The sequence below is a fragment of the Lucilia cuprina genome, chromosome 3 (genome assembly GCF_022045245.1).
Source record: "Lucilia cuprina isolate Lc7/37 chromosome 3, ASM2204524v1, whole genome shotgun sequence".
Classification (NCBI taxonomy): domain Eukaryota; kingdom Metazoa; phylum Arthropoda; class Insecta; order Diptera; family Calliphoridae; genus Lucilia; species Lucilia cuprina.
In genome coordinates, this window is record NC_060951.1 from 8,419,034 (window position 1) to 8,426,270 (window position 7,237).

Genomic DNA, 7,237 nt, shown 5'->3' on the forward strand with positions numbered 1-7,237 from the left:
ACTATAGACTAGACTATAGACTAGACTATAGACTAGACTATAGACTAGACTATAGACTAGACTATAGACTAGACTATAGACTAGACTATAGACTAGACTATAGTCTATGATAAGGAGCTCACAACAGGGCCGTTAGTGGCCAAGGTGTATTTATATGATATTTTTAATTAAAAATAATTTTCGTTAATTTACTATTACTATCATGTTGTGAACAATTTTCAATTCAATAACCAATTTCACGTGTCGCTTTAATCTGCTCTATTGTTCCATTTAATGCTCGCCAACCGACAAATAATACGTTTTGCTTGAGTATTTATGTGGTCACAACCCAAACGATATTAAAGTCACGAACTAATAATCTCATTATTATTAAAGTATTTCTTCGAACAATTGAATATTGAGAAAGAAAACCCAATGTAAGGGTATAGTAAAGCCAAGGAATTTCTTCATCTATTAAAAACTACCACCCCCCAACAAAACCATTCTAACATAAATATTTTCTACTTGATATCTAGGATATATATATATATGTTTGATAAAATACCAATGACTGAAGTTATAATAAAAGAGGCTAAAGGAAATGCCAAACATTTCTGCATGTTTGCGTATGGCATTTGAAAAACTCACACGATAGTGGGTGTTAGCGTGTGTGCTGGTTTATGAAAGGAGCTAACAGGATATTAAGAAAAATATGTGAATTAGTCAATTATAAAAGTTAAGAGAATTTATTAGTTATAAAGTCTATAGAAAATATCTATGTACTATTTCAATGTGTGGATTGTTAGGGATTTTAAGAAAGAAATTTTAAATAAAAAATTTGTCACACATATTAAATTAAGTGTGGAAGAGATTATCTACCTTTAATAATGCTGCATATATGATATTTTTAAAGTTAATCACATAAATCTTAATGGTTTTCATTTATTTGTCTCTATACTGTAAAAATCTTTTAATTATTTTCTAAATCCTAAAAGTAGACTTTAATTTTTAATAAAATTTAAAATAATTATTATCTTTTGTTTATTGTTATTGTTGCTTGCCCTATTCATTAATTACCATTAACTTTAACAACTACTTATTTAACCAGTTTAATGATAAATGAATACAACTCATTGTCTGTCCGTCTGTCTCTGTCGGTCGGTCGTTAAAATTAACATACCAACCACCACCAACTTATTTTCCTTTTGAGTAATTTTTGCTCTCATTTCACAAGATTTCAAAATGTTTAAAGGACAACAAATTACATTTGTAAATATTTATTTTAACATTAACCAAATGCTTTCCGCATTCAAAAATTAACAATAAAGATGGAAACTGATTAACAAGCTGCAGTTGTGTTGAAGTATTTTGGGTGTTATAGGCAAATTAATTGTGTTTGTGTTGGTATACCCTATAACAAAATATTTAAACATTTTGTTGAGATGACTGATTTATTGGATGGTTTTGATTATTTATCAATGACTATATACTAGACTTTTTTGTCTTTGACCATCATTCTACATATGCAGTGCATTGTGCTGGAACTAGGAAAATAGGTTGTGGGAGTGAGGATAAAGGGAGTAGTGTTTGTGGACATTTGATTTAAACTTTTTTACATCGAAGGTGACGGGGAATATTTCTGTAGGAAGTTTGTTTCCCTGTAATGTATTGTGCGGTCCACTGGCCAATCGACTACAAATGGGTGTGTTCTTGAAGGAAGTTGTATGCTGTTACTTAGAACGATATTACAGTGTTTGTAGGGATATAGTATCTAAAATATCATCGCTTCCGCGATGTTTAAAACTAATTGCGGAATAAAACAGATTTCAAACTTTAAACTATCGTTCAAATATTTCCGCAATTCGTCTGAACTCGTGTGTAGTTTTGAACATCGAACAGGTCTCGTCATTGGATTTTAGTGATAAATGTCTTTTCCTATGTCTTTTCCTTTATAGCCAGTACTGTTCGCCACTTTTCTTTGCCGATTTTCGAGAGGTAACCCAATATCCAGTGCTTATTACTGGTTGTGTATTTAGTTAAGTCTCTCTAAAAGTCCTATCAGTCCTTTTCTAGTCTAGATCTGAACTATATTTAGTTCACCATATAGACTAAAGGCTATAGTCCAAAATTGGTACCATACAATATTTCAGAATGTGGACTTAACTATATTCCAGACTATACTAGTTTAGAGAATAAATTATACTCTAGATTTTATACTAGACTATGGTTAGGTTTTAAGTTAGGTTGATAGGAGGATGTATACTACATAAAATCCGAAAAAATACACCTAGGCCACTATCGGGCCTGTTGTGCGCTAGGCTATAGTCGAGAATATAAACTAGATCAGAATCCACATTGGACTATAGTCCAGACATTTGACTATACTATAAATCAGATTAAAGACTAGACTGTACTCCAGATTATAGATTAGACTGCAGTTCAGAATATAGACTAAACTATAGATCAGACTATATACTAGAATAGATAAGACTGTAGTTCAGAATATACTATAGACTATTGCCTAGGCTATAGCCTAAAGTATAAATCAGACTATAGTATAGGCTTTATATTTGTCAATGACACAGATATTGGGCCTGGTAACTCAATATCCAGTTCTTATCACTGGATGTGTATCTGGTTAAGCCTCTCTAAAAGTCCTATCTCTCTCTAATCTGGATCTGAACTATATATAGTTCACCATATAGGCTAAACTATCTATTAGACTATAGTCCAGAATATTGACTATAGACTAGACTAAAGTCATGACTATAGACTATACTATTGTTCAAATAATAGGCTAGACTTTAGTCCAGACTATAGACTAGATTACACTATAGACCAGACCAAAGACTGGATACTAAAGTCAAGACTATGTACTAGACTATAATTCAGACTTTACTATAGTCCAGACTATGGACGAGACTGTAGCCCAGACTATAAATTACTCTATAGTACAGCATATAGACTATAGTTAAGACTATAGAGTACGGTAGAAATCAAACAATAAACAAGACTATATAGACTAGAAATTCGTATAAAAATTCAAGTTTAAAGCACCCTTTAGTCGTGTTCACCCTTTCCTTAAATGATGCCTTGTTTGCTGTCATTGAAGTGCTAAGTACACAATCATCGACATGAACTATACAAACAAAAATAGCAGGGTGGTGGAATCCTTTAAAATTGTCTGTCTGTCGTGTTTGTACACGAAAATTTTGTACTTCATTTAAGGGCTGCTAATAAATAATAAATGTTAACAACAATAACACTTGCAATTAGAGTAACAGTTTGACAAGTGCAAAATGCCAAAAAATACAGAAACATTTCTAACAAAAAAATTAACAAATAGAAAAATGATTTTTTTCCTCAACGCAGCAAACGCGTGTCCTTAACAGAAGCTTTATTTGTTATCAGCAGGTTGTAAAGAGGATTTTTCAGGGTGATTAGATGTTTCAAATGAAATGTTTAGACAAAGGCAAAAAAAAAAAAATTATTTTGTGTATTATGATTGTTTACAATTTGTAATACAAATCTATGGACAAGCAGCAACAAGCCGTCTTGGGAGACTAGAAACCACTAAGGCGCGTGTGAATCTGGATAATTTGTGCGGCAAATAACCCGAGTACACTAACCAAAAACGAAAGAGTCACACAGTCAGGGTTATTTTTATGTTTACAAATTAACATAAACACTATAGTACACACAATCCTCTAGAGATTTCCATGGCAATATTACTACTAACCACTGTTATCAATTTGTTTTTGTTTTTTCCAAAATTCTCACATTTCCCAGTTTTGATTTCATTTACTATATGAAATACGTACGTTTATATATTGAATGTTTGTCATACGTTCGTAATTTATGTTTCAAATTATAAAATCATTATCTTTCCCAGACTCCCACTCAAACTCTTTTGAGGATATAAATTAAATATTATATTGTGGTTTTTGTATTTTCATTGAAATTATTCTTTATTTTATTATTATTATTATTGGATTTAATAACGTGTGACTTTTCGCCGTTAGAAAAGTGTGTCGTCCATATATTGGATTATGTGAGAACGTGCATGTCGAACGTTTTGCACTTGTTTCCCTAAAGGATTTGTGTGAAGAGAAATTAACTTTTCATAATGTCAAAATATTTATAATTAGAAAAAAAAAACAAACAAATATGAAAAAGTGGTCAATATTAATAAAATGTGAAAAGAGTCTCTAAAAAGCGTCATTTGAAAGTGTCTTTATTTTCTATTTTCTCTATTTAACAAAGAATTTTTCTATGGAACAGGCGACAAATTCTAGAAAAGGATACACTTTTTCTGTGCCACAAAATGTCTCTTCTAAAAACACAATTTTTTATACTGAAAAGTATCTTCTATCTTCTGAACAGAGCACCGTTTTTTTTTCAATGTTCTTCTACACAGAAAATTATTTTTTTGGGTCGACATCTTTCTGAACAGAAAAATCTCTTATTCTATAAAAAAAGTTTCTTCTAAGAAAATCTTCCTAAAAGAAAAATTTCTATATAAATTTCTAATAGTCTAGTCTATAGTCTAGTCTATAGTCCAGTCTATAGTCTAGTCTATAGTCTAGTCTATAGTCTAGTCTATAGTCTAGTCTATAGTCTAGTCTATAGTCTAGTCTATAGTCTAGTCTATAGTCTAGTCTATAGTTTAGTCTATAGTCTAGTCTATAGTTTAGTCTATAGTCTAGTCTATAGTCTAGTCTATAGTCTAGTCTTTAGTCTAGTCTATAGTCTAGTCTATAATCTAGTCTAAAGTCTAGTCTATAGTCCAGTCTATGGTCTAGTATATAGTCTAGTCTAAAGTCTAGTATATAGTCTAGTCTATATTCTAGTCTATAGTGTATAGTCTAGTCTATAGTCTAGTCTATAGTCTAGTCTATAGTCTATTCTATAGTCTATTCTATAGTCAAGACAAGACTATAGTCTACAGTATAGTCTATGTATAGTCAGTAGTCTTGTCTATAGTCTAATCTATGGTTTAGTCTATAGTATAGTCTATAGTCTAGTCTATAGTCTAGTCGTTAGTCTATAGTCAAGTCTATATAGTATAGTCTTTAGTTAGGCTATAGTGTATATAGTATAGTCTGTAGTTAGGCTATAGTCTAGTCTATAGTCTAGTCTATAGTCAAGTCTATAGTCTAGTCTATAGTCCAGCCTATAGTTTAGTTTATAATCTGGTTTTAAATCTAGTCTTTAGATTAGTCTATAGTCTAATCTTTAGTCTAGTCTTTAGTCTAGTCTATAGTCTAGTCTATAGTCTAGTCTATAGTCTAGTCTATAGTCTAGTCTATAGTCTGGTCTATAGTCTAGTCTAGTCTAAAGTCGAGTCTTTAGTCCACCATATAGGTTAGTTTATAATCTAGTATATAGTCTAGTCTTTAGTCCAATCTATAGTCTAATCTTTAGAACAGTTTTTATGATATAGTCTAGAACCATCTATTGTCTCTACTATAGTCTAAACTTTGGTCATTTGACTCGACCACATTTTCTCGCACATTTTCTACACAATAGCCCATAGTGTTTGTCATTATATGTATGAATTCACATGAAGATTATAACTACTTCTACGGTAATAAGTACATACAAAGCATATTCATAAGTACGTTAGATACTTATGTATGAATGTGAAAATATGTGTGAGAATATTATGAAAATGATTTTGTTGTCATTACCTTGTTTGATAATTGAAAATATTTGATTGGTTACCAATATTTTAATTATGGTATACATTCATGGCAAAATACCTCTTTCATTTTACTCACATGAACATATATACTCATCTTTCTAGTTATACTTACATACATATGTTCAAATGTATACATTCAATCAGTCATTGAATGAATGAATGACTGACTGATTTTAGTCTGATGATTGATGAAAAATTACAAAATTTTTATTATGGCTTTGAGTGTTGAATATATACGAGGATTGTTGAGGTATTGTGGGAAGTAATTGAAATGATCTTTGGAAATGTAAAAGTAAAAATTTTATTATTTACTTTCAATAGAAACATGTAATGCTTACATGAGTAAGTCCACATCAGTTTCAATAGTATGGCAAGTACAGATTTTCTTGAACCAAGTACAAAATACTTGAATCAAGTTCTACAGACTTGATTTTCGCTCGATTTAAGCTTTTTGGGATGATGCTGCATTGAAAAGTTTTTAATTGCATCAATTTCTGAAAATTTTTTTAATCACCCCTCGTTTTAACAATTATCTGCAAAATTCGTGTGGAAAATTTTCAATTACATTTGAAAAGCAAATTATAACTTGGTTTTGTTTTTAAATAAGTTCGTTTCTCATTCTACACATCTATTTAGTTAAATGGGAAAAACATAAAATATCTACTTATGCATATTAGGTCTACCTACTCCAATCTAAAGTACGCACTTGATATTTATTATAAAGCTGATTTTTTTTTAAATGTTTGTAAATTTTTTTTTAAATATCTAATTTTCATTCTAAAGAGACTCTAAACTTATTTGTCAATGTTTAATTTTTCAATTACTTAAATGCAAGATGCTAGTATTAAAAATTATATTTAATGGATTTTCTTCTTATTTGTCCGCAATGCAATCAGTAAACCGTGACCCCACTCCCCACCCCCCAAACAAAGTGGGTCATCCTCACATTTTCAAAATTGAAATATCTTATGTGGCCGGTATTTTAGGGGGTGTAATGACAGGTAGGTGTGTCTTGTAGTTTTCATTTTCTTGGTTTTAACAAAACGAATAGACAGACAGACAGTCAAACTGACCAACCAATTCATTTTATATGTTTTATGTTAGAATGGCAATAAAGAAATCACGAACAATATCAATTTACTGATTGAAAATTTATTGAAATTGTTGCTAAATGTCTCGTACAAGTTAATGTGAATATATTCTAGATTGTTGTTTTGAGGTTATGTGCTGCATATTGAACAAAAAAACATTTTGGAGGAGTTGAATTTTGGAGACACTTAACTAAATAAGATTACATTAGTTAAAAGGTTATCTATCATATGGAATATAAACAATTAATGTTCAATTATATTAACTGGACTATATATTGGACTAGACCTTACAATAGACTGGAATATAGACTTGATTATTAGACTATAGACTAGACTATAGATTAGAATGTAGACCAGAATATAGACTAGACTAAAGACTAGACTATAGACTAGACTATAGACTAGACTATAGACTAGACTATAGACTAGACTATAGACTAGACTATAGACTAGACTATAGACT